The 25125-nt window shown below is 39.6% G+C and overlaps 1 long non-coding RNA gene across 1 annotated transcript; it reads left to right on the top strand.

Moving 5' to 3' along the window:
* The first annotated feature begins 5219 nt into the window (after positions 1–5219).
* On the top strand, positions 5220–25125 carry LOC122559901. Its single transcript, XR_006314586.1, has 3 exons — positions 5220–5311; positions 16778–16783; positions 25113–25125. It is a non-coding gene; the product is annotated as an uncharacterized LOC122559901 (long non-coding RNA).

The following is a 25125-nucleotide window of genomic DNA, read 5'->3' on the forward strand; positions in this document are numbered from 1 at the left end:
CATTTGGTCAGTCATGCTAATATGATCTGGTATTAAAGTTGGTTTGATAATAGCCCTGTAAGGTACTGTCAGATGTTTAATTATGTTAATCATGCTATGTAAATACGAATCTTTCCATTTGACTAGAAAAACAGACATAATGAGAGACAGACAATGAGAGAGAAAAGAGTAAGAGTGTCAAATAAGAAAGCAATTGAGAGAACATATGAAACAAGTATGATTATTAGCTCCAATTTCTGGAAGAAAGGATACAGGCTATAACTTTCCAAGTGACATTATGGTTAGCTAAATATTATAACACCTAGTGTGCATTACACCAAATTATCACACAACTGAATGTCTTGACTAATGCTAGTTACTCAACCTGGCAAGCTTTTTAGCAGAAAGCATGATGAGTGTTCTAACTTCTATTCACTTAATTCAATGTAACTTGAGAGTTGTTTGACTTAGAAATATGATTGCTGCAGCACACGTCAATGATCTATGGTGACCCTGTGCGTTTTCATCCTGTAGCCCCATTACTTACTTATTAATGATCCACAATAACATGTCAGGGGAATCTATTTCACAAGAACTCACTAAAATAATGAGATTCTGAGAAAAGTGTTTCCTTTTAAAGCTCTATGCAGAATGCAACAGGTAAGACATTGCACTTGAGCACTTAAACAAAATGAAAAGGTTTATCAAGTTGTACATCTGGCCATGTCCCACTTGCATAATTATTATATTCAACACCAGGCAAAAGGATGTAAATGTTAAATTCCCCATTTCACACAAGGTATTTTCAAGATTGGAAGCATACTCTTGACCCTGGCACTGTTGATTCCATATGAGACAATATCAAAGAGAAAACAAAATGTAATTTTCACCAAAAAACACAAGTCAGACTAATTTAAATACAAAACATTTCCCGATTGCCAATCCAAAGCTCTTCTGTGCTCTCCCATAATTCCACATGTGTCTGTTCAATTCTTTAAGAAGCTCCATCTTTGAGGATACAGAATTGTGTTTTTCTTTTAGCAGCAAAGACACTTACACAGGATATTTTCACCTTAGGGTCAAATAGAGGATTGAAGTATTAAAAATCTTTCTCTCACTCCCAACCACCCTCCAGCCCACCCACTTCTCATTTACTAAAGGCAGAATGGAGGATTAATGACTGACTGATCATGGAATTCAGAGAGCAAGGAGGAAAGCACGCCCCTAACTACATTAATGGGGCTGCGGTGGAGATGGTCGAGAGTGTCAAGTTTCTAGGAGTGATGATCACCAACAATTGACCTGGACCAACCACTGTGATGCAATGGTCTAGGATGCATAACAATGCCCCTTCTTTCTCAGAAGGGTAAGGAAAGTTAGCATGTCCAGAAGGACTCTCACCAACTTTTATACATGCACTGCTTGTGTAGTATATGTTCTGCCCAGGACCTAAAGAAACTACAGGGAGTTGTGAACACAACCCATTCCATAATCCATTTACTCCATCTATACTTCTTGCTGCCTCGAAAAGGCAGCCAACATCATCAAAGACCCCTCCCATCCCACTTATAATCTCTTCCGATCTCTTCCATTAGGCAGAAGTTACAGAAGCTTAAACATATGTACCAAATGGTTAGATAACAACTCCTTCCCCACTGTTATCAAGTTTCTGAATGAACCTCTCAAAAATCAAATCTAATGTTTGATCTTACTTTTTGTGCACCTTCTTTGCGACCATACTTTTGTATTCCTTGCTCTGTTCTGTTACCCTATGATCTTTGTATGATATGATCTACCCATGTTGCATGCAAACCAAAACATTTCACTGTACCTAGGCACAAGTGGCAATAATAAATCAAAAAAATCAAATCAAAACCTGTTTCCAGGAGGCAAGTTGGTATTTAAATATAATAATGAGGCTGCAAGTCTCTTGATTGGCACATTCACCATTGAAAATTTAACAATGATTGGCAAGGCTTCCTCGGCCTTCAGAATCCCAGTACTTAAATGGAAATGATGGACCTGCTCAATTCAGAATTCCATTTCTTCCAACCTGCATATTGGATCTGGCCTACAGTATAATGGCAAATGAATATAGTAATGATGATGGAAACAGTAATGTAACTCTGACATTATGCTATTAGGACTTGAAGAAGAAAGGAACAATAGAGTTGACCAGGAAGTTCTGACCAGTATTTTGTATATTAGAACATGAAGAGCAACAGGAATAACTAGGAATGAGGGATACTTGCTCCTAAATAAGATTAAGATAGAAATACAGCAGCCTCAGATCATAAGCAGCCCAGCTAGACACTAGAATCTCAAGAATGCAGCATAGACACCTAATTATCAGAGAACTTTTCATAAACAATATCAATGGGGGAATACTAAATATAAACTGAAAGCATGTGGATGCTGTAAATCAGAAACAAAACCAGAAGTTGCTGAAATCAGCAGGTCTGGCAGCATCTGTGAAGAGGAAGGAGAATTAACGTTTCGGGACTGGTGACCCTTCCTCACTATTTCCTCAATGAGGGGATATTGATCTAGGCTTAAGTTCATGAAAGTAGCACATTGCAAAAAAAAACCAGCAGCGGCAGATTATAACATGGCAGCATCATATTCATTCATTGATTGGGAGCAGCCAGGGAGCCTTCAATATACATGGAATTGAAATTAAATCAAGTTTCACAAAGGGAAAGATAAGGGATTACTCCACTGATCAGATGAGAATGTCAGAAGATTTGAGTAGCAAAATAGTTTATAAAAAGGGAGACTGTGACAGACCAGAAGAGAAAATCAGAAGACTTTGCAAAAGCTGGAGAAAGGTTGTAACAATTGTAACAATTAGGAGAGAGTGAGGTGCTGAAGATCAGAGTTGAGAGTGTGTTACTGGAAAAGCACAGCAGGTCAGGCAGCATCCGAGGAGCAGGAAAATTGACATTTCAGGCCAAACCCTTCATCAGGAATGAGGCTGGGAGCCTCAAGGGTGGAGAGATAAATGGGAGGGGATACCCAAGTCAGTGAAGGACAGGTAGTTGAAGGGATAACAGCACAAATTCAAAACACCGGCAATATCATAGTATTCAAGAATGCAGAGAACTCACAAACAAAATCAGAAATGGGTATTGTGGAAGCAACTGTTCGAGGGCAGCCTCAAGTTGCCATGCAAAAAAAAAAGCATTAGGTCAGTACATTTCTGTCTGCAGGCAACAATAGCCAATAATGTTGTTCAAATTTAGTTCAAAGTGGAATCACATGTTAGAGCAGGTAAGATTTACTGAAGTTATGCGAGGCAATGGGAATCAATTTGATCATTTTAACCAATTAATACAGGGTGCAGACATTAGTACATGAGCTTGTGGGTTGTTATAGACATCTAAAATGAAAAATCACCTGTTTTACTCCAGTTGAAAGAAAAGCTCATGTTGGAGCAAGTGAGTCAGTGTGTGGCATAAGCTTTTGACAGGGTCCTGAACCAAATGACCATTTGATGTAACACCGAGGCTTCCTCTGATTTACTCAGATGGATAGGCCCCAAAGAACCATATCAGCCTCCTGAACGACCAAAAGAATGGAAAATAATCTCATCACCCACATTAGTCTGGACAAGGTCTGATGCAATGCAAGATCACAAATGTCATGATTGCCATGAAGGGGAATTTGAGTGCCACTAGTGTCAAAGGATAGAAAATTTCAAGACAATATTGCAGACTTGAAAATATCCAGAGTAAGGTGGAAGTCCCATTAATTAGATAATTTCTGAAAAAAACAATGAAAACCACTTTCCAAAGAGAAGATCCAATAGATCAATGAAGACAACCAGCAAGGCAAATCAATGTTTTCAGCTGGAGTCAAATAAGGCCGAGTGAAGTTCTTAACTGTCATCTTCTGAATAAAATGGTTTTAATACAGAATTAAATTGAATTCAAAGGCAGTTATTTCAATATTGACTCACAGCTTGACTTGGTTAAAATCAATGGATACATAATTAGCAAGGTCAAACTGCAAGGTCAAGGGGCATCTTAAATATGAGGATAGTTCGCTACCACATTTAACCACAAGATGCTAAAGATCAAGAATACTGTATGTCTTCAGGCACATAATAAGCAGAAATGCATGCATGCAACTAGGTCTTTTTGAGAGAGTTGCGATAATGTTGCAAGAGCAAGCTGCAATGAATTTCATTAAGAATTCACATAATTTTTCAGAGGCTTAGGAAAGCTGCAACAGGAGTACCACATTGCACTGTCAACGGATGAGAAGCCAATATGTTTGTGCACCTCTACAAGGGTAACTCACCAATGTAGGGGAAAGTGAAAGCACAGCTAGACAGCATGTACCATCAATGTCGAGCCAACATAATGGTGTTCAGAATTGATACCTATTCCTAAACTCAAAGGAAAGTTCAGAAAGATCACAAAACTCACACAACTGTGCAAGGGGAGTGCTTCTGATAAAGAGATGGTAGTAATCAAATTTGCATATAATCTTGAAAAATAAGATGGGCAATAATAGCCTGGATGATAAATTCGCAGAATGCTACAGCAATTACATCAGATTTGATATTGTACAGGACAAAGGATTAACTAATGAATTAAAGGAATCTTTGGGCATCAACAACCAAAATATGATTAAATGTTATATCCAGTTTGAAAGGGAGAGGCAAATGTGTCTTAGTCTAGCATTTTAATCTAATCAATCTAATCCATTAAATGTATGGGCATAAAAATTGAGTAAACCGAACTGAACTGAGACACAGAGCTGGGAGATAGATCAATAGAGAAGTAAGGCAGATACCTAAGGAAATATTTGAAAGTACTCAGCATAAGTATATTCCTGCTATGAAGAAAGAAAAATAAATCAGGGTAAGGACCCATCATCTGTGCTTAAATAACAAGTTAAGGAAAGCAACAAACTTAAAAAGAAAACAAAAATGTGTAGTTGTGCAATGATGAATGGAAGGTCAGATAGTTGGGCAAAACATTAAGAATAGTAGAGAATTCAAAGTTTGTGCGAAGATTTGTATGATGATGTCGCCTAGCCAGGGGACGAAACGTTTGCAACAAAAACTTCCAGCTCGGCGAACAGAACCACAACAATAGTAGAGAATGACTAAAATGTCAATAGGGAAAGACATTAGAGAACAACAGAAATGTATTTAGAAATGTTAAAAACAATAAGAGTTTCTACATGCATCTAAAAAGGAAGAGTAAACAAAGTGAGTGTTGGGGCTGAAAATGTGTTGCTGGAAAAGTGCAGCAGGTCAGGCAGCATCCAAGGAGCAGGAGAATTGACGTTTCGGGCATGAGTCCTGCTTCAGGAATCTTCAGTGTTGGGTCCTGTGGAAAGTGAGAATGGTCTTGTGATACCACCTGATGTTATTACTGGGCAAGTCAGATCCCAAATCAGAATTGGCTTAATAGATCATATTTTGATTTATGTTGGCTATAACAAAGTTGTCGCTCACTGAATCGTAAGTATACAATATTGCAGATTTCACTTTAACAACAATGGATATTTATTATAAAAGGAACAACAGTAGAATATATTAATCCAAACTTCCTAATTATATTGCAAACACGTTGATTTTTAAACACTCAATAAAACGACAAAACTCATTATTCCCAAAAGACTCCTTTATAAAGTGAAAAACAAAGCAGCTTTTCCCTACTATAGTTCCCAAAATACTATTTGTATAATAGTCATGCCAGGTTCCCTATAAGTAACACTTCAATTGTGACATCAGCTTTTAGGCTGGAATGACAGATTACTTCTTCCTGGACCTACTACACATTTGAGCTTCACTATACTCATCTTTAAGTAACCACTTCAGGGCTTGGATCCCAACCTTTCTGAACTAACCTGTATTCTAACTCTTCACTACAAGGTAACGTAACCCACAATATCTGTCATTCCCTTCTGAGGAGCACTGCACTGTACAGCCAACCTGTTCCGAATACTTCTAGGAGTATCCCACTCAAAGTCAAAAGTAAAACTAAAAGTTTCTCTCTCAGTTATATGTGTTTCACTTAAGCTTAAAGAAAGTCAAATTCCAGAACTCTTTGATAAACTTGAGGCCTCAATATTTACTTTTCAGGGTTTCAAAACAATGGAAGAGAAACAAAAAGCATCTGATAACAATGGACAAAAATCCACTTACTTTATAGCCAAGCTTCAAAAACTGTTTTCATAATAAATCACCATGATTAGAAAATACTTACAAATTAATAGTTAACTTCAGATGCACAGCAAAACTTACCAGTTAGCAATTTATAAAACAGAAACTCAAACTTTTGCCAAATAATATTAAAAGTTTTACATGTAATTCCTACAGTTTCCATCACACTGAGGAATTAATGGTAGAAAATAAAGAACTGAATAAGTATATTGCTTTTGTGTCCACTACAGGTTGAGGTTCTGGATGTAGGTTTGCTCGCGGAGCTGGGCGGTTCATTTTCAGATGTTTCGTCACTATACTACAATGAGGCACTGGTGGTGTAACCCACTTTCTATTTATATGTTTGGGTTTCCTTAGGTTGGTGATGTCATTTCCTGTGGTGATGGCATTTTCAATGGTGATGTCATTTCCTGCTATTTTTCTCAGGGGGTGGTAAATGGTATCCAAGTCAATGTGTTTGTTGGTAGAGGTCCGGTTGGAATACCATGCTTCTAGGAATTATCTTGCATGTCTCTGTTTGGCTTGTTCTAGGATGGATGTGTTGTCCCAGTCGACATGGTGTCCTTCCTCATCCATATGTAAGGATAAAGTGAGAGAGGGTCATGTCTTTTTGTGGCTAGTTAATGTTCATGTATCTTGGTGGCTAGTTTTCTGCCTGTTTGTCCAATGTAGTGTTTGTTACAGTTCTTGCAAGGTATTTTGTAAATGACATTAGTTTTGTTTGTTGTCTTTATAGTCTTTCAAGTTCATTAGCAGCTGTTTTAGTGTGTTGGTGGGTTTGTGAGCTACCATGATGCCAAGGGGTCTGAGTGGTCTAGCAGTCATTTCCAAGATGTGAAGATGTTACCTAGTATAGTGACAAAACATCTGAAAATGAACCATCCAGCTCAGCGAGCAAACCAAAACCCAGATCTAGGTGCTCTAGTGCATTTGTCATTAGATGTCAGTTTGCAGTTACAGCAAATAATTATGGAGAATAATTGAATGCTATCTTTAATTGTGAGAAGAATTGAACATAAAAGAGTGAGGATAAACTGATAAAAAAATGCGATGCTATAAATCAGAAATGGAAACAGAAATTGCTGGAAAAGCTCAGTAGCATCTATGGCATCTGTGGAGAGAAATCAGAGTTAAAATTTCAGTTCAAGAGACCCTTTTTCAGAACCGGAACGAGTAAGGATGTTCTGATACAATTATGTGGGGCATTGGCGAGACAACATCTCGAATAGTGCATGCAGTTTTGGTCTCCTTAATTAAGAAAGGTTATACATATGTTGTAGGTAATTCAGAGAAGATTCCCTGGACTAATACTTGGAATGAGTGAATTATTCCAAGAGGAAAAGTTGGATACACTGGTGTGGAGTTTCATTGGAGTCTTTACAAGGTGAATCTGAAGTGATGGACACGATATTCTGAAGAATGGCAATCAGTCAGATTGCCACTTGGCTTCTTTTTAACATAAATAAAGAGCTTCACATTTCTGAGACGAGATTACTATCAGGGCTCCTTCCAAAATGAGAAGCCATACCTAAAATCTGACAGGTTCTTCATGGTGCAGGACAGCTGGGGCAGTCAAACCTTTTTTCACAACAGTTAGTTGCCATATTCCATCATTTAAATGTTCAAAATCATAGACAGCCACTTTGGCAGCTCCTGTGAAGGGGGAAGTACATTGGTAAGTGTAAGGGTATGGTGTTGAGAGGGTAGGGTGTCAGATGGTTAGAGTGTAAGTGTACCAGGTGAGTTGTGTACCAGGTGGGTATGTGGCAGGATGCCAGATAGGTAAGGTGCCAGACAAGATTAGAAGGCAGGGGAAAAATAGACAAGTGATAGAATGTTGATGATAGGATGGAGTGATTGGGTGATATTAGGTTCAGAGTTGAACACTGGGGTCTTTGGGTCTTGCAAGGGAAAGATGGGAATATTAGACCAGCAAGAGGATGGAGGAGGTGAGTGATCCTGGATACCAGGGGAATATGGTTTGAGATGAGGTATCACAGTGCAGAGGAAGAGAGTGTGGGGTTAAGTCCTGGGAGAGATGCGGTGCAGGCAGGAATGAGGTCAAATCCAGCACCAGAAGAGAAGGGGGATTGATTTAATCTCATTTCATCACCAACTCACAATAGCAGCAGTGTGACCATCTACAAGCTGCACTGCTCCAAGGTTTCTCCAGACTCTTGAGCCCCTTCCCACCCCCTATACACCATAACATTTCTCACTCCTGGAAATGTATTGATTCTTTCTTAAATTTATTCAGGGACTTGTCCTCCACAACCTTTGTGACAGAGACTTCAACAGGTTCACCACTTCTGAGTGAAAAACATTTCTCTTCATCTCAGTCTGTCATGACCTATACTGAAACCATAATCCATTCTTTGGTCACCCCAGTAAGGGGAACATCATCCTTTGTCCAAAGTTTGTCCAGCTTTTTCGAAATTTCATATGTTTCAATGAGATCCCTCTCAAACTTTCAAACTCTAATGAATACTACCACAGTCGACTTAATCTGTCCTCATATGACAGACCAATACCATCTCAGGAGTCAGTCGGGTGAATGTTTTCTGCACTTATGATATGGTAAGTAAATCTTTTCTGAGGTAATGACAAAAAATGTACACAGTACTACAGGTGTGGTTTCATCAAGGTCTTTGTACAATGGCAGCAATAGTATCGTGCTCCTGTACACAAACCTTCTGGCAATGAAGCCCAATGTACAACACCAAGAAGGTTTTCAGAAGCTTCCTCAAAATGGTTCCCTTGAGAATGAGGAGCGGCGTGGGGAGGGCAGGGTAGGGGCAGACAATGAATTTCTAGGTGTCCTCACATACTAAAACTCCACAGTATATGGGGAACTCCAAACTGCAATAGCCTCTCCCACAGATCACTCTAAGCTAACATTTTTGTGTTAGCTTTTGTGTCAAATTAAAACAATGTGTTCTGGAAATACTTACAGTGTGAGCTGGTATCTCTATGAAGAGAACGGCAAAAACTCATCAATCTGAAACATTAAGCTAATTTCCAATCTGCACAGATGCTACCTGGCTGTTGAGAGTTTCTTTTCTTTTCATTTCAGATTACCAATATCTCCAATAGTTTAGCTTCTGTGTTATTTCAAACATTGTTTTACAGAAATATATCTTGCAGCCAAAAAGTGCACAATCCTGAAAGACTGAACAACTTCAGATTCCCCACTCTGCGATTTTCACATTTGCTAGATTAAAATAAAGGCTTGAATCCATCCATTAAAATAATGGAGAGAGAGGAACTTCAAATATATATTATCTGTGCAGCTGTATCATGCAGTGTCAGGGATTTTGTCTGTATAATTATGTGTAACAAAGTGTCTCAGAGTCTCTGAGAGCAGTGATCATAGCAGTGACAGAATTCCAGTGGATAGATATACCGGCAGTTCATTGGTGCCCATTTTCTTGTTTCATTTTATCTGTATCAGTAAACATTACAAAGCCTGCTGATCTCTCACACAAGATATATAGAAAAGCAAAACCTCTTAAGAGCCCTTGTAAATCAAAGTGTCCAATTCAAAGAGATATAATTAGCCACTCCCAGGCTGTGAACAGTGTAGTACATGTGTGCTTAGAAATAGAGTAATGTCAGTGTCTTACTTGAGGACATTCTAGTGCATTTCTTATTGCTCTTTTAAAGAGAAGGGAATTGCTGCCTGTACTATGTCAGGAGTGAATGGGGCTAATAATCATGACTTCACTTGGTATCAATGTGGTAGTGGCATTCCTTACATCATCACACTTTCCACCTTCATGCTATTGGTACTAGCGTGGTTACCAGCTAGTGCTGGAAATGGCTGTCTGGACAGGTCCATCTCAGATATGTAAATATACAGAGGAATATGACGCAACTATGGGGAGAACATGCATTGTATACTCTCCACCTAGTTAGGACAAGGCATGAAATAACCTAAGCAATATTCTCAAAAGTGACAATTGCTTTTGTATTCAATGTTGAAATTGAAAAGCAAAGAGAATTGGTGCCAAACAATATGATGAAACTGAAGAATTACAATGTGCACAAAATAAATGACTCAAAAGAGAAAGTAAAGACAAAAATATGGAGCATGATAATTTGAAACAGAATCTAGAAACAAAAATGATAGTTTTGTTGCAGTCCTAATTGACAATGGTTGACTCCTACTGCACTACAATAGATCTGGGACACATCATGTATATAAAAGATTTGGATGTGAACACAGCAGTCATATGGTGTGCAGGGTGTTCTAGCTAGGTGGATAAAGAACTGGTTGATTAACAGGAGACAGACAGTAGTAGTTGAAGGGAGTTTTGCGAAATGGAGAAAGGTGACCAGTGGTGTTCCACAGGGATCAGTGCTGGGGCCACTGTTGTTTGTGATATACATAAATGATCTGGAAGAGGGCACTGTTGGTCTGATCAGTAAGTTTTCAGATGACACGAAGATTGGTGGAGTAACAGAAAGCATAGGGGTCTGTCAAAGAATAGAGGAGAATATAGGTATACTGGAGAGTTGGGAGGAGAAGTGGCAGATGGAGTTCAATCCAGGCAAATGTGACATGATGCCTTTTGGAAAGTCTAATTCTAGAGTGAACTGTACTGTAAACGGAAGAGCCTTGGGAAAAGTTGATGTACAGAGATATCTGGGAGGTCAGGTCCATTGTACCCTGAAGATGGATAGATCGGTCATGAAGGCATATGGTATGCTTGTCTTCATTGATGGGGTAATGAGTATAAGAGCTGGCAGGTCATGTTAAAATTGTAGTTTTGGTTCAGCTGCATTTAGAATACTGTGTACAGTTCTGGTTGCCACATTACCAAAAGGATGTGGATGCTTTGGAGAGGGTGCAGAAAAGGTTTACAAGGATGTTGCCTGGTAGGGAGGGTGCTAGCTATTAAGAGAGCTTGAGTAGGTTAGGATTGTTTTCATTAGAAAAAAGGAGATTGAGGGGGCACCTGATTGAGAGCTACAAAATCATGAAACATATAGACAGGGTGGATGGAGATTAGCTTTTTCCAGGGTAAGGGATTCAATAATGAGAGGTCACACGTTCAAAGTGAGAGGAGAAACATACAGGCGGAAAGTACTTTACACAGAGGGTGATAGGTGCCTGGAATGCATTGCCAGCAAAGCTAATAGAGGCAGGCACGGTAGATTCATTTAAGATGCGTCTGGACAGATGCATGAGTATGTGGGGAGCAGAAGGATACAGATCCTAAGGAATTGGGTGATAGGTATAGACAGTAGATTTGGATTGGCACAGGCTTGGAGGGCCGAAGGGCCTGTTCCTGGGCTTTAAATTTTCTTTGAACTTTGTTTTTTATTCAGGAGTTATGGTTGGTAAGTTTGCAGATGACACCAAAACTGGAGGAGCAAAGAAGGTTACCTCAGAATACAATGGGACCTTGCTCAGATGGTCCAATGGGCTAAGAAATGACAGATGAAGTTGAATTTACATAAATGCGAAGTGCTGCATTTTGGAAAGGCAAATCAGGGGGCAGGATTTATACACCCAAAGGTCCTGGGGAGTGCTGCTGAACAAAGAGACCTTGGAATGGAGGTTTATAGTTCCTTAAAAATGGAATCCCCTGTAGACAGGATAGTGAAGAAGGCCAAATAAAAACCAAAATAGCGGCAGATGCTGTAAATCAGAAACAAAAACAGAATTTGCTGGAAAAGCTCAGCAGGACTGACAGCATCTGTGAAGAGAAATCAGAGTTAACCTTTCCAGGCCGGAGACTCTTCCTCAAAAGTGTTCTGAGCAAAGATCACCAGACATGAAAAATTAACACTGACTTCTCTTCGTAGATGCTGCCAGACCTGTTGAGCTTTTCTAGCAGTTTCTCTTTTTGATAGTGAAGGTGGTGTTTGGTATTGAGAGTGTGGTGCTAGAAAAGCACAAACAGATCAGGCAGCATCCTAGGAACAGGGGAATCGACATTTCGGGCATAAGCCCTTCATCGGGAATGGATGATAATTTGAAACAGAATCTAGAAACAAAAATGATAGTTTTGTTGCAGTCCTAATTGACAATGGTTGACTCCTACTGCACTATAATAAGATCTGGGACACATCATTTATATAAAAGATTTGGATGTGAACACAGGAGGTATTGTTAGTAAGTTTGCAGATGACACCTCATTCCTGATGAAGGGCTTATGCCTAAAACATTGATTCTCCTGCTCCTCATGATGCCTGACCTGTTGTGTTTTTCCAGCACCACACTCTTGACTCTGATCTCCAGCATCTGCAGTCCTCACTTACTCCAAGCTGTTTGGTATATTTGCCTTTATTTGTCAGTGCAGTCAGTGTAAGAGTTGGGAGGTCATGTTGCAACTTTACAGGGCATTAGTTAGGCCACTTTTGGAGTACTGCATTCAATTCTGGTCTCCCTGCTATAGGAAGGATGTTATGAAACTTGAAAGGGTTCACAAAAATTTACAAGAATGTTGCGTGGAGGGTTTGAGCTGTAGGGAGAGACTGAATAGGCTTGGGCTATGTTCTCCAGAGCATCAGAGGCTGAGGGGTAACCTTACAAACCTGTATAAGATCAGAAGGGGCATGAATAGGATAAATAGCCAAGGTCTTTTCCCTGGAGTGGGGAGTCAAAAACTACAGATAATAGGTTTAAGCTGAGAGGGGAAACAATTAAAAAGACCTAAGGAGCAACTTTTTCACACAGGAGATAGTGTGTATATAGAATAATTTGCCAGAAGAAGTAGTGGAAGCTCATACTATTACAACATTTAAATGGTATCTAAATGGGTATGGTAATAGGAAGGGTTTAAGAAGGATATGGACTGAATGCTGGCAAATGGGATTAAATTAATTAAGGATAGCTGGTCAGCATGGACGAATTGGACTGAAGAGTCTGTTTCTGTGCTGTACAGATCTATGACTAAAATGTTTTTGTGATTTAGTTACAACTGCCATGTGCACATGTCTAACATAAAATTTGCCTTTGTTTCCCTTTATATTCGGGATACAGACCAACTTTAACATCACAATTTTACACAACTGTAAGATTGATCAAAGTCAAGCAGGATAACTTTATAGAAGAAGTATTTTAAAAAAAACACTGAAGAAATTATTATTGTATATTTAATTTTATATAGTGTAAAGCTTAAGCTACATTTTAAATACTTGAGGTTTCAGAGTTTTAGATCCTTAAATGACTTACTAAAATTAGAAATTTAACATTGTGGCTTTGACATATTATAATGAAAATGATGTGTAAAATAAGACACTTTTTACTGTGATTTGCCTATCAACAATTAAAGTGTTTTTTTTTATAACTACTTCACGCCAAACAGAATCATGCACAAGGTGTTGCTTTCTGGAATTCAGAGAAAAATGAGCTAAGAGATCAAATTCCCTACTCAATGATGGGTTGGCTTGCTGCAGTATTCTTGCTTCCTCACCCCCACCCCTAATGGCAGCTCTCCAGGCATGTTAAGTGCGTGCAGGCGTTGTTTGACGTTGCATCATTCACAACGTCTAAATAATTTGAAGTGTGTTACTGTGGAGGTAAGCATTTGCATATTCTTTCAGAGCGCAAACTTTTGTTTCATTTTAAAGAAGAAAGTCTCCACAATTCAAACACATCTTTCACAAAACAGCAAGTCACTAAATAAAAAGATGGCCCTGCAGCTATGCCATGGGATCTTGGTGAATGAATACTAGGATCATTATATAACATTCTATCCTCTGCTTTTTTATTGTAGGTATATAACTTGTTAAGCATTCAAGCCTCCAAATTTGGCAAGGGTTCTCCCTCAGGAATGCATGCTGCAATATAATTTCATGACACTGGCTTTTCTGTATTACATAGTTTATAATTACTTTGATGAGAAATGTTGACTTAATGGAGGTAATTTTGAATTTTTAGGTAATGTATATTATGAAATAACAAATTAGCAACTCATTTTACTTCTTTATTGCCATTAAAGTCAAAGGATTTGATCATTTTTGACAAATACTTCTGTTTAGATCATTAAAGTTATGCTCTATCCAGATACTTATTAATCTTTGATGTCTGTCTAATGAGTAGAAATGAGTAGAGCAAAACTAAGAGAGACGAGGACAGATAGCATCATCACATCATTACTAACTCATTTGAGTACTTCCATCCAAAACATGGACAGGTGCTGCTGCCATTTGCCAGAACTAACGTAGAAAATTGGCCTGCTACTAAAGTTTATGGGGTTGACAAAATGAATCCTAACATTTGTACTTTTAACACTCAACATGGTATCTTGATGAACAAGCTAAGGGGATGCATGAATGAATAAGGGGAGCAGAGTGTGCCTTTTCACCGGGCGTTCAACAATTTGGGTTAACTGTCTGGAACTGTGATGAAGTGGGGGCCTCGCCCGGGGGCGAGTCTGAACGTATAGTTCATTTATAATTTCTTGGCCAAGATTTTCATACTTTAAAGCCTGGTTGCTTCTTTGCATTATCTATGAGGTATGGTGATCTCATTGTTGCCCTCAACAAACCTTCCAGCATTCACCCAGAACATAACTCAGGACCTGTCACTCTTGTACTCTTCCTAGACTGGAAGTTAAACCCCTTCCCCTTTATCTTTAAAAGGTTATCTAATAAAGCAACCAATTAAACCAGGTACTGCTCCCTGAGAGAGAGCTTGTCACAGCTATCCTGAAATGCCCTTAACAGTGGCTCTGTGGTTAGCCCTGCTGCCTCACAATATCAAGGACCTAGGTTCAATTCCAGCATTCGGTGATTGTCTGTGAGGAGTTCCCACGTTCTCCTTGTGTCTGCATGGTCTTCCTGTCAGTGCTCTGGTTTCCTCCCACAGTCCAAAGATGTGCAGATTAGGTGCAATGGCCATGATAAAATTGCCCATTGTGGATTGGTGATAAGAAATGTTGCAATGGGAATAGGGTAGGGGATGGGTCAGGATGAGATGCTGATGGGATAGTCTGAATGGCCCATTTCTACACTGTAGGGATTCAATGAGTACCATCCTGTTCTGACTAGATCATATAGGGATTTAAATGACAACATTCCATAGAATGATCCATCTGTTTTTACTCTAATGCTGATTTTTACCCCCATCTCCTCCATTCTCATAGTCCAAACTGAGTTCATAGCAAATTTTAAACAACTGTAAGCTGAATATAAAAGCAGACTGTAATTTGCTATAAAACTTGGTCAGATCCTTCCATGGCAAAATGGTCAAAAATCTCAAAACCCTTCACAGACTGCTGTATTAGGGATAAGTATTCCCCAACCCTTCCCCTTATCTTTAAATCATCTCTACTGTTTGCAAAGTTAAAAATCACACAGGACTAGGTTATAGTCCAACAGGTTTAATTGGAAGCAGCAGGTTTAATCGACAACCGGAAGCGGCAGGGACAGGCCACTATAAATGCCGGAGGAAACACCACAGAAGCGCTTCACAGGAGGCTCCCAAGCACTGAGGATGTCACCTAGACAGGGGACGAAACGTTTGAATCAAAAATTTCCAGCTCGGCGAACAGAACCACAACAACGAGCACCCGAGCTACAAATCTTCACCCAAACTTTGGAAGCACACTAGCTTTCTGAGCACTGCTCCTTCATCAGGTGGTTGTGGAAGCCACAATTGTGTCCTCCACAACCACCTGATGAAGGAGCGGCGCTCTGAAAGCTAGTGTGCTTCCAATTAAACCTGTTGGACTCTGACCTAGTCTTGTGTGATTTTTAACTTTGTACACCCCAGTCCAACACCAGCATCTCCAAATCACTGTTTGCAAATGTTTTCTGTTAAGTGTAGCCTGGTTAAATCTTTTTGAATAACCTTTGGATGGGAGGAAGCCAAATCCAAGATAATGAAAGTGGCATTACTGAGTATGAAATAAGTAATGAGAAAATTTGCAAGGAATTTTGCAAAATAGATAATGCTTGGTTAAAATAAGAGACAAACAAATTTTAGAAAGTGCATTTGTGTATGTTACTAATAGTACACAGCATGACTTTAACATTAATATCGCTATTAAGCTAAACTATGGCTGGAGTATAACATGAAAAGCTAAAGCTAAGACCAGAAAAACTCTCATAACTGCATTTTCACACTCCAACTATCAAATTGTTCAGAATACCAAGAGCCAAGGTTCATGTACTGTCTCTCCTCTCTGAAGAGCTCAGTTAGAAAAATGTTACTGAATGCAATTCTATTACTTTATCTGAGACAGAACAAGACTGTTTGAAACCATGACTTCTGTTTGTCTCTGAGCTGAGTTTCCAACTCTATAAGTATGAGCCAGAATTCAGTTGGCAGTATCTTCACCTTGGAGTTCAAAACAAATTATTTTACTTGTAATTTTGAAGTCTGGTCCTTTTAAAAACCTAAGTGGAGTGTCTACCTTGCATCTTGGTTCCTGCTGCTTGCTGCTTGCAAAGCAACAGATCCATTGCCCTCAAAGTTTTACTGCAATGAAGAGTACTGGCACTACTTCAGTTAATTGGGTTATGTATTCTCAGGATAGTGTTTGTTCAGAGCCTTCTGATGAACTCAGCGGATGCCCACAGTGCATCCTTCCAGAAACAGAACATCATGTGGGACTGCTCTGGAAGCAGAGTGGAGCTGGGAAACACTGTGATTGTTGTCAGGTATTCGTAGCACATAGACAATTGGTGCTACACTAGCCAATATCTCATCTCAGTGTTCTCCTCACAGCTTACTTTCACATTTAGCTTTATAGGGGGAGGCAACGGCCTACTGATATTAATTAGATTACTTACAGTGTGGAAACAGGCCCTTCGGCCCAAAAAGTCCACACTGACCCGCCGAAGTGCAACCCACCCAGACTCATTCTCCTACATTTACACCTTCACCTAACTCTATAGGCAATTTAGCATGGCCAATTCACCTAACCTGCACATTTTTGGACTGTGGGAGGAAACGGGAGCACCCAGAGGAAACCCACGCAGACACTGGGAGAATGTGCAAACTCCACATAGTCAGTCGCACCATACAATACTATTAATCCAGAGACCGAGGTAATGGCCCTGGAACCCAGTTTTGAATCCTGTTGTGGCAGATGATAGAACTTGCATTCAACATAAAACTGGGATTGAGAGTCTGACGATGATCATGAATCCATTGCTAAATGATGGGAAAACCCATCTAGTTCACTAATGACCTTCAGGGAAGGAATTACCTAGTCTGGTCTATCTGTGACTCCAGACCCACAGCACTGTGATTGACTGCCCTCTGGGCAACAAATGCTGGCCCAACCAGCAATGTTTTCATTGCATGAATCAGTTTAAAAATAAATTGTCACTAAACTTGGGCATATTACATTCAGTTGCTCTATTGAGAATGTATATTGTAAATAGCTGAGACTACAGCACTGATCCTTACAGTGCATTCATTCATTGGGTGTAGGCATCAGTGGCAAGGTCAGAATTTGTTGCCCATTTCTAACTTATCCATAACTAATTGGCTTACTTGGCCATTTAAGAGGGCAGTTAAGAGTCAACCATATTGCTGTGACTCCCTGATGCACATGTAGACTAGACTAGGTAAGCACATCAGATTTTCTTCCTCAAAGAACATTAGTGAACAAAATGGGTTTATACAACTATGAAGTTCCATGTTGAACATTATTGAAACTAATTTTAAACAACTGAATTTTTAAAGTTCCAGCATTCTGTTTTAGGATTTGAATTTATGTGCCTAGAGGAATAGTAACACAAGTTCAGTGGCAGTGAGCAATGGCAAGGGTCCAGAATATTCTGCAGATGATTTGTCCACTGCCTTCTCTGGTTCCCCTGATTTTAGTCTTGGTGGGCAAGCCTAAGATGGTTTGTCCACCTTCACACCAGTTGAGGCCTTTAATTGACCAATTAAAGTCGCTTCTTGCCCTGGCAATAGTTGTTCATCCAGATTAAATGATAATGTTTTAAAAGGAGCTAATTTAACCAAACCTTAACATAGAACAAAGAACAGTACAGAACAGGAATGGGCCCTATGGCCCATGATGTTTTGCCAAACATGATGTCAAATTAAACTAATCCATTCTGCCTGTCCTTCATATCACTCCATTCCTTACACATTCATATGCTTATCTGAAAGTCCCTTAAATGCCTTTATCATATCTGCCTTGACTACCACCCCTGGCACTGTGTGCCAGACTGCTATCACTACCTATGTAAAAAAAACTTGCCTCTCACATCTCCTTTGAACTTTCCCCATCTCACCTTAAATGCATGCCCCTAATATTAGACATTACAACTTTGGGAAAAACATTCTGACCATCAACCCTATCTATGCATCTCAATTTTATGAACTTCTATCAAAGTCTCTTCTCAGCCTCCACTGCTCAAGAGAAAACAACCTGAGTTTTTGTAGCCTCTCCTTATACCTCATATTGTCTAATCCAGACAGCATCCTGGTAAACCTCTTTTATACCCTCTCCAAGCCTCCACATCCTTCCTGTAATGTGGCAATCAGAGTTGAACACAATACTCGAAGTGTGGCCAAACTAAAGCTACAATATGACATCCTGACTCTTATATTCAATTCTCCAACCAATAAAGGAGAGCATGTCATTTGCCTTCTCTACCATCCTTTCTACTTGTGTGACCACTTTCAGAGGGCTCGAGTTGAACCCCAAAATCCTTCTATACATCAGTGCTGTTCAGAGTCCTCCATTAACTGTATACTTTTCCTTAATATTTGATCTCCCAAAGTACATCACCACCCACTTAACCAGATTAATTTCCATCTGCCCATATCACCGACTGATCTATATCCTGCCGTATCCTTTGACATCTTGCTACACTATCCACACTCCACTTATATTTGTATAATCTGCAAACTTACTAACCTACCCATCTACATTTTCATATATATCATTTAAATATATCACAAACAGAAGAGATTGCAGTACAGATTCCTGTGAAACACCATTAATCATGGACTTCCAGCCTGAGAAAAACACTTCCACTATTACCCTCTGTCTTCTACTGGCAAGTCAATTCTGAATCCACACAGCCAGGTCACCATGAATGCCATGCGTCTTAATCTTCTGGATAAGCCCACCACAAAGGACCTTGTTGAAAGCCTTACTAAAATTTTTGTAAATTCATAAAATCCATGCACTCTCTTGAGTTAATGAACAAGTAGGTTTTGTTACAATAGCGTAAAATATAACACACGTTAGAAATGAGAGGTGAGCCCAAAAATAAAGTTAAAAATGACATACCGATCAGTCTCTGAGTTGGGTGATGCCTGTAGCACTGATGTTGTTTGATGAGTGGGTGATTTTGAGATGCTTGACTTTGCAGGTTAATTAAAAGTCCTTTGTCCTGTTTACTTTGAGCAGGAGCTTTGCGTGCTTTCTGGCTTCCAATAAATAGAAAGATATTTTCTTTATTTTTAATCTGTGGCACAGGAATGACTAGAGGTTTTTTCAGTCGCGAACCTCACAGTGCACATTTGGCACACTCACATGCACAGTCCAGGTTTGAAACTGGCTTTTAATTCCCAATTCTTAAGTATTCTTAAAAACAAAGAAAAATGCAAAAATATCTCTTTCCCACCATGCTCTCTTTCTTTACCATCAAGTTCAAAATCAAATTAGTCCCATGAGATTACAAATTCATCTTGCAGTGTATTTTCTCTTTTTAATTCTTCATTGATACCTCATCAGGTGTGGCATTCCAGAGCTTCTCCCTTCAACAAGGACTGGATTTATTTCTGCTGTCAACTATTGGCAGTATTCTTTTTAGATGAAACACATTGTAATTGAAGTTCATTATGACAGTCACCTTAAAAATGTGAACATCTCTATGATAGTGTTAAACCTGCGAGGGGTTGTATTTTGTATAGCTTTTCTCAGCATACAGCTCCATTATGAGGAACTGAGGAGATGTAACATCTCCAAGCCTTGAATGTCAATACACTCCCTTGAAAAACCTATGTAGTATATAGGATTAGTGTTTCATGAAATCTTCATTGATTCCACATGCTTTACATAAGATATGGAATGAGGTATGCAGGCCAATCCCTGGTTTATTCTATGGATATTGCTTTAGCCTCAGTGCCATCTGCATTACCATACAATGCCTTGGGGTGTTCCACTCCTTGAAGTTAAGTGAAGTAACACCATAGAGGTTGATGTCCCATCTTGACATTGATCTGACTCCCTCAAAGTCAGCTCTCGGAGTGAACAGGATATCTTACACTCTTGTTCTTATCTGTCAGCTAGGGCACCCTGATTGGATCAGATTAACAGCCTCAATCAGAGAACTCGTATTCTATGATGTCCACCTGGTTGGATCAATCACTGCATTAAGGTTCAAGAATCATTGATATCTGATACCACCTGCATTCAAATAGTTAGTTATTTGTTAGAAATGAACAATGCTTGGCAGTTATGAAAATAAAGCAAAGAACAATGGTTGCTGGTAATCTGACAGAAATTAGGTAAAAACAAGGACTGCAGATGCTGGAAACCTGATGAAGGGCTTTTGCCCGAAACGTCGATTTTCCTGCTCCTCGGCTGCTGCCTGATCTGCTGTGCTTTTCTAGCACCACTCTAATCTAGAATCTGACAGAAATTCTTGTAGAAATTCAGCAAGTCTGGCAACACCTGTAGAGAGAAGGCAGAATTAATGTTTCAGGTCCAGTGACCTTTCTTCAGATTGTTAGCAATTGCAACTTCTTTCTTCTTGGGATGAACTAAGAATCTCCTCATCTTTCACAATGGTGAAACAACTCAGCCCTGCCGAATGTCTCCTTACCAAGTGCAGACTCATTCTCTCTTGTCTTGAACAACTTTGGGATCACAAGTGGAGGCAGAAGAGGGTGGGGATCCTGGGGGGAAAGGAGGTGCTAGGATCTTGTGGTTATCCTGAGCTGCTGCTGCCAGGTACCTGCCTATTGATCCTTCTCTCTGAGGGTGCCCACCGACATGACGTTGTCTACTTGAGAGAAAAGGATCCAGAGGGAGGTCAAGGTCCCTCATCCCTCTCTCATCTTGCTGTTGATGCTGATCACCCCTGCCCACTTACCTTTGCAGAGCACAGGAGATCTTTGATCTTCATTCTTTTCACTTGGAGATGGCACTGACTTGTGTTGATATCTCTGCCCAGCTGGTTGGGTCAGGTTGTGTCACTGCTTTCCACTATTAGCTGGGAAGATGTCTGACTTGTGTCCATCAGCCATTTGAGAGCTTTCCCAGTGAAACAGGAAATAAGCTTGATTTTCTTCTGCAACATTGGTTCAGTGTTTAAGGACAAATCCCATGAAGTATAAAGCAGTTCCTGGTTTCTGAATGGCATGGAGCTCAGCATTAAAAATGATGCCAGAGGCTGGAAATTCCTGGCAGGAGCAAGACCTTTCATCTCACTCACTATGCGGTCCACTGAGAAGCATGTCAGAGACTCTGCTCACATCATGAATGAGCTGAAAATTAGAAGATTGAGTGATGTAACCTGCCATTGGTTATGGCCAAGTTGATACAATGAAATTTGTTTTTTGCCACACATTGCTACAAATTTAGCCTAGTGTGTCTGTTTTTCTTTAAACACCTGTCATCATACATAGTCATAGAGTCATAGAGATGTACAGCATGGAAACAGACCCTTCGGTCCAACCTGTCCACACCGACCAGATATCCCAAACCAATCTAGTCCCACCTGCCAGCACCCGGCCCATATCCCTCCAAACCCTTCCTATTCATATACCCATCCAAATGCCTCTTAAATGTTGCAATAGTACCAGACTCCACCACTTCCTCTGGCAGCTATTCCATACACGTATCACCCTCTGTGTGAAAACGTTGCCCCTCAGGTCTCTTTTATGTCTTTCCCCTCTCACCGTAAACCTATGCCCTCTAGTTCTGGACTCTCCCATCCCAGGGGAAAGACTTTGACAATTTACCCTATCTATGCCCCTCATAATTTTGTAAACCTCTATAAGGTCACCCCTCAGCCTCCGATGCTCCAGGGAAAACAGACTCTGACCAATAAAAGAAAGCATACCAAATGTCTTCTTCACTATCCTATCTACCTGCGACTCCAATTACAAGGAGCTATGAACCTATACTCCAAGGTCTCTTTGTTCAGCAACATTCCCTAAGACCTTATCATTAAGTGTATAAGTCGTGCTAAGATTTGCTTTCCCAAAATGCAGCACCTCGCATTTATCTGAATTAAACTCCATCTACCATTTCTCAGCCCATTGGCCCATCTGGTCCAGATCCTGTTGTAATCTGAGGTAACCTTCTTCACTGTCCACTACACCTCCAATTTTGGTGTCATGTGCAAACTTACTAACTGTACCTCTTATGCTCGCATCCAAATCATTTATGTGGTGGAGTATTTCCAGAATTTTCTGTATTAACATTGGATTTCCAGCATCCATGGTATTTTGTTTTGTGCTGGTTCAGCCATTATTACAGTGATATGGAGATGGATAGTTAACACACAAATCATTGGATAAATACAATTCTGGTAAACGCAGAGTGTTCAATGGATTTATTCACTGGCATGATGTAAAAGTCTTGATCAAACACGAAATAAATTAATGACGCATTTTTCAAAAATATCCAATAGCCAATATTATGCAATAAAAAGGTGGTATAGTCTTGTGCTTTCTTTCTCAGAGTCAGAGAGTCAGAAATGTTGGCAATGGTTTAATATGAGGATCATTATGCCTTAGGCATAAAGTGAGGTTGAGAAGGAAAGTCCTTTGTGGTAATCTCAGCCAGTGCAGGAAGTGAACCCACACTGTTAGTGTCACACTGCATTGCAAATCTACCAATTGAGTTGAACTCTTCAAAAGATACCCAAAGACTCCTGCATTTTTTTATTTTCCATATAAGATGCAAGTTTTAGTGAATTGTCAGTATTTCTGATGATTTAGTTGGTGAATTAATGCTTGATCCAATGGAAAAACTGGAAAAGAATCTTCGCGCCTTGAATTGATGATATGGGATACAGTGTGCAAATTTTCAACAGCTTTGTCTGTAATTTTTTAATCAACTATTTTATAAGAGGTGGTAGCCCAGTTACATGAAGTGGGTTCATACCAATGTTAAAATAAGAAAGTGTAATTTCAGATGAAACCATTAAGTGTTTTTACCTTCATTTTAAAACATGTTACTCCTATTTGCATATCACTGGGAATATTTGCATATTGTAGCCACTGATACATAAATATTTCAGTGCTTTAGGCACTTCCAATAGATAGATAGTTGGCTTGTTTCTTTTACTTTAGAAGCTTCATAATGTTTACAATAAATATGTTCTGAACAGGACATCATCTGCCCTCATTATCTCTCCAGCACCTGAGACACAAGTTCATCACAGATGAGTTCTACTTTATTTTAACATCATGAATTTCATCAGGTACCCATTTCCTCTCTCTCTGCTCCAACTTTGCTATGAATTCATCAGCTGCCCAAAGGCATTTAACACATTTAGCAGGGCATTGATTGGCTCAGTGTGAGACTTCCACACCTATTTTGAGTCAGATCCCACCTTAAAGAGCTACCAGACAATCTGTTTACTCCACAGTCCCAGCAGTTAGAGAGCTGCCTTGTAATGCAGAGCAATGTCAACAATGTGGGTTCAATTTCAGAAGGAGCTATGGTTTATCAAAAAGATTTCATCTTCTCAATCTCCCCCCTTACCTAAGGCATTGTGAGTTTCAGGTTAAATCACCACCAGTTGTCTCTCTCTAATGAGAAAGCAGCCCTATGAGATTATGGCAGTTTAACCTTTACTTTTTATTCTAGCAGGATCAGATTTGAACAGTAGTCACTGCTGGAACTAATTAGGTCCCAAAGAAGTTTATTGAGATGGATGTTGTATTATGGCATAGATCTCAAACCATATGGACCGGTAACTTTAAAAGAATTACATGATATTACAACATCTATTACAGAGGTATAAAGGTATCCCATCTTTAGTCATTTGTCAGGGAATCAATGAGGTGTTTTCAGTCAATCAGTTATATAACGAATAGTAACTGCAATAAAAACAGAACCCAAATCATATGTGTCAGTTTGTGATATTGTAGCTGTGTCGGTTGTTAGTGTTGTAAATGAACTTCAAGACATCTGTCCCAACTAGTACACAATTCTCTTTGGTATATGTTAGGTGGACTTACGTATAGAAAATTACAAAGTGTATCAACTGGATTGTGTAAGTCCAGTTTATCAGTAGAACCTAGTGAGGGGATGTGCAATATGGGGGATGAGAGTTCAGAGGCCAGAGGAACAAATTTAAAGACGGATATAACCTTTGGAGGAGTCCATGATGTGCACAGGATCTCCTAAAAGGGCTCACCCCTCCATGCCTGGTAAAAGTTGGCCAGTCCAGCAGCTTGGTTAGAGCCAACACCCTCCCCCAAACACCCCTCACCCCTGGACCACATTCTTTCCTCCTATCACCACCACTTCCACCATTAACTATAGGTACAAAAGCAGCAGAAATGGGATGGGCACTCAAGTTGATCATGTCAGGGCCTCAAAAGATTCAAGAGCAGGCGGACCACCCAAACCCTGTGCAACTAGTCGCAAAACAGGAGACAGATCCTGGTGGATGAGAAGGAAGCAGCCAAGTCCCATTTTTTCATTTTATGGACTCTTCTTTAAAACCCATCTTCAAACACACTGGCAAGGTGAACATATTCCAGTCCATAGTATATAGCAGAATCACAATTTATTTAGCCTAACAGGTGTGATTTTCATTTCAGGAATGACATTTAATTCAGAGATCTGCAAGATAACATTATCCTTTGGAGAAATAAATGTTGTTAATTAATTATTGCACAGAAGAAAATGGCAACAGAGAAAAATCATTTGTACAACTTTCTAGTGAACTACTAATGCACTAAATACTGATACTCAAGCCGACAAAATTAAAATAAGCACTTTAGCAAGAAAAATTAAAAGAGTTGTTATTTTCATATTAACATGACAGCCAACAGATAGCCCAACAAT

This window comes from Chiloscyllium plagiosum, chromosome 20, assembly GCF_004010195.1.
Source record: "Chiloscyllium plagiosum isolate BGI_BamShark_2017 chromosome 20, ASM401019v2, whole genome shotgun sequence".
In the NCBI taxonomy this organism is placed as follows: domain Eukaryota; kingdom Metazoa; phylum Chordata; class Chondrichthyes; order Orectolobiformes; family Hemiscylliidae; genus Chiloscyllium; species Chiloscyllium plagiosum.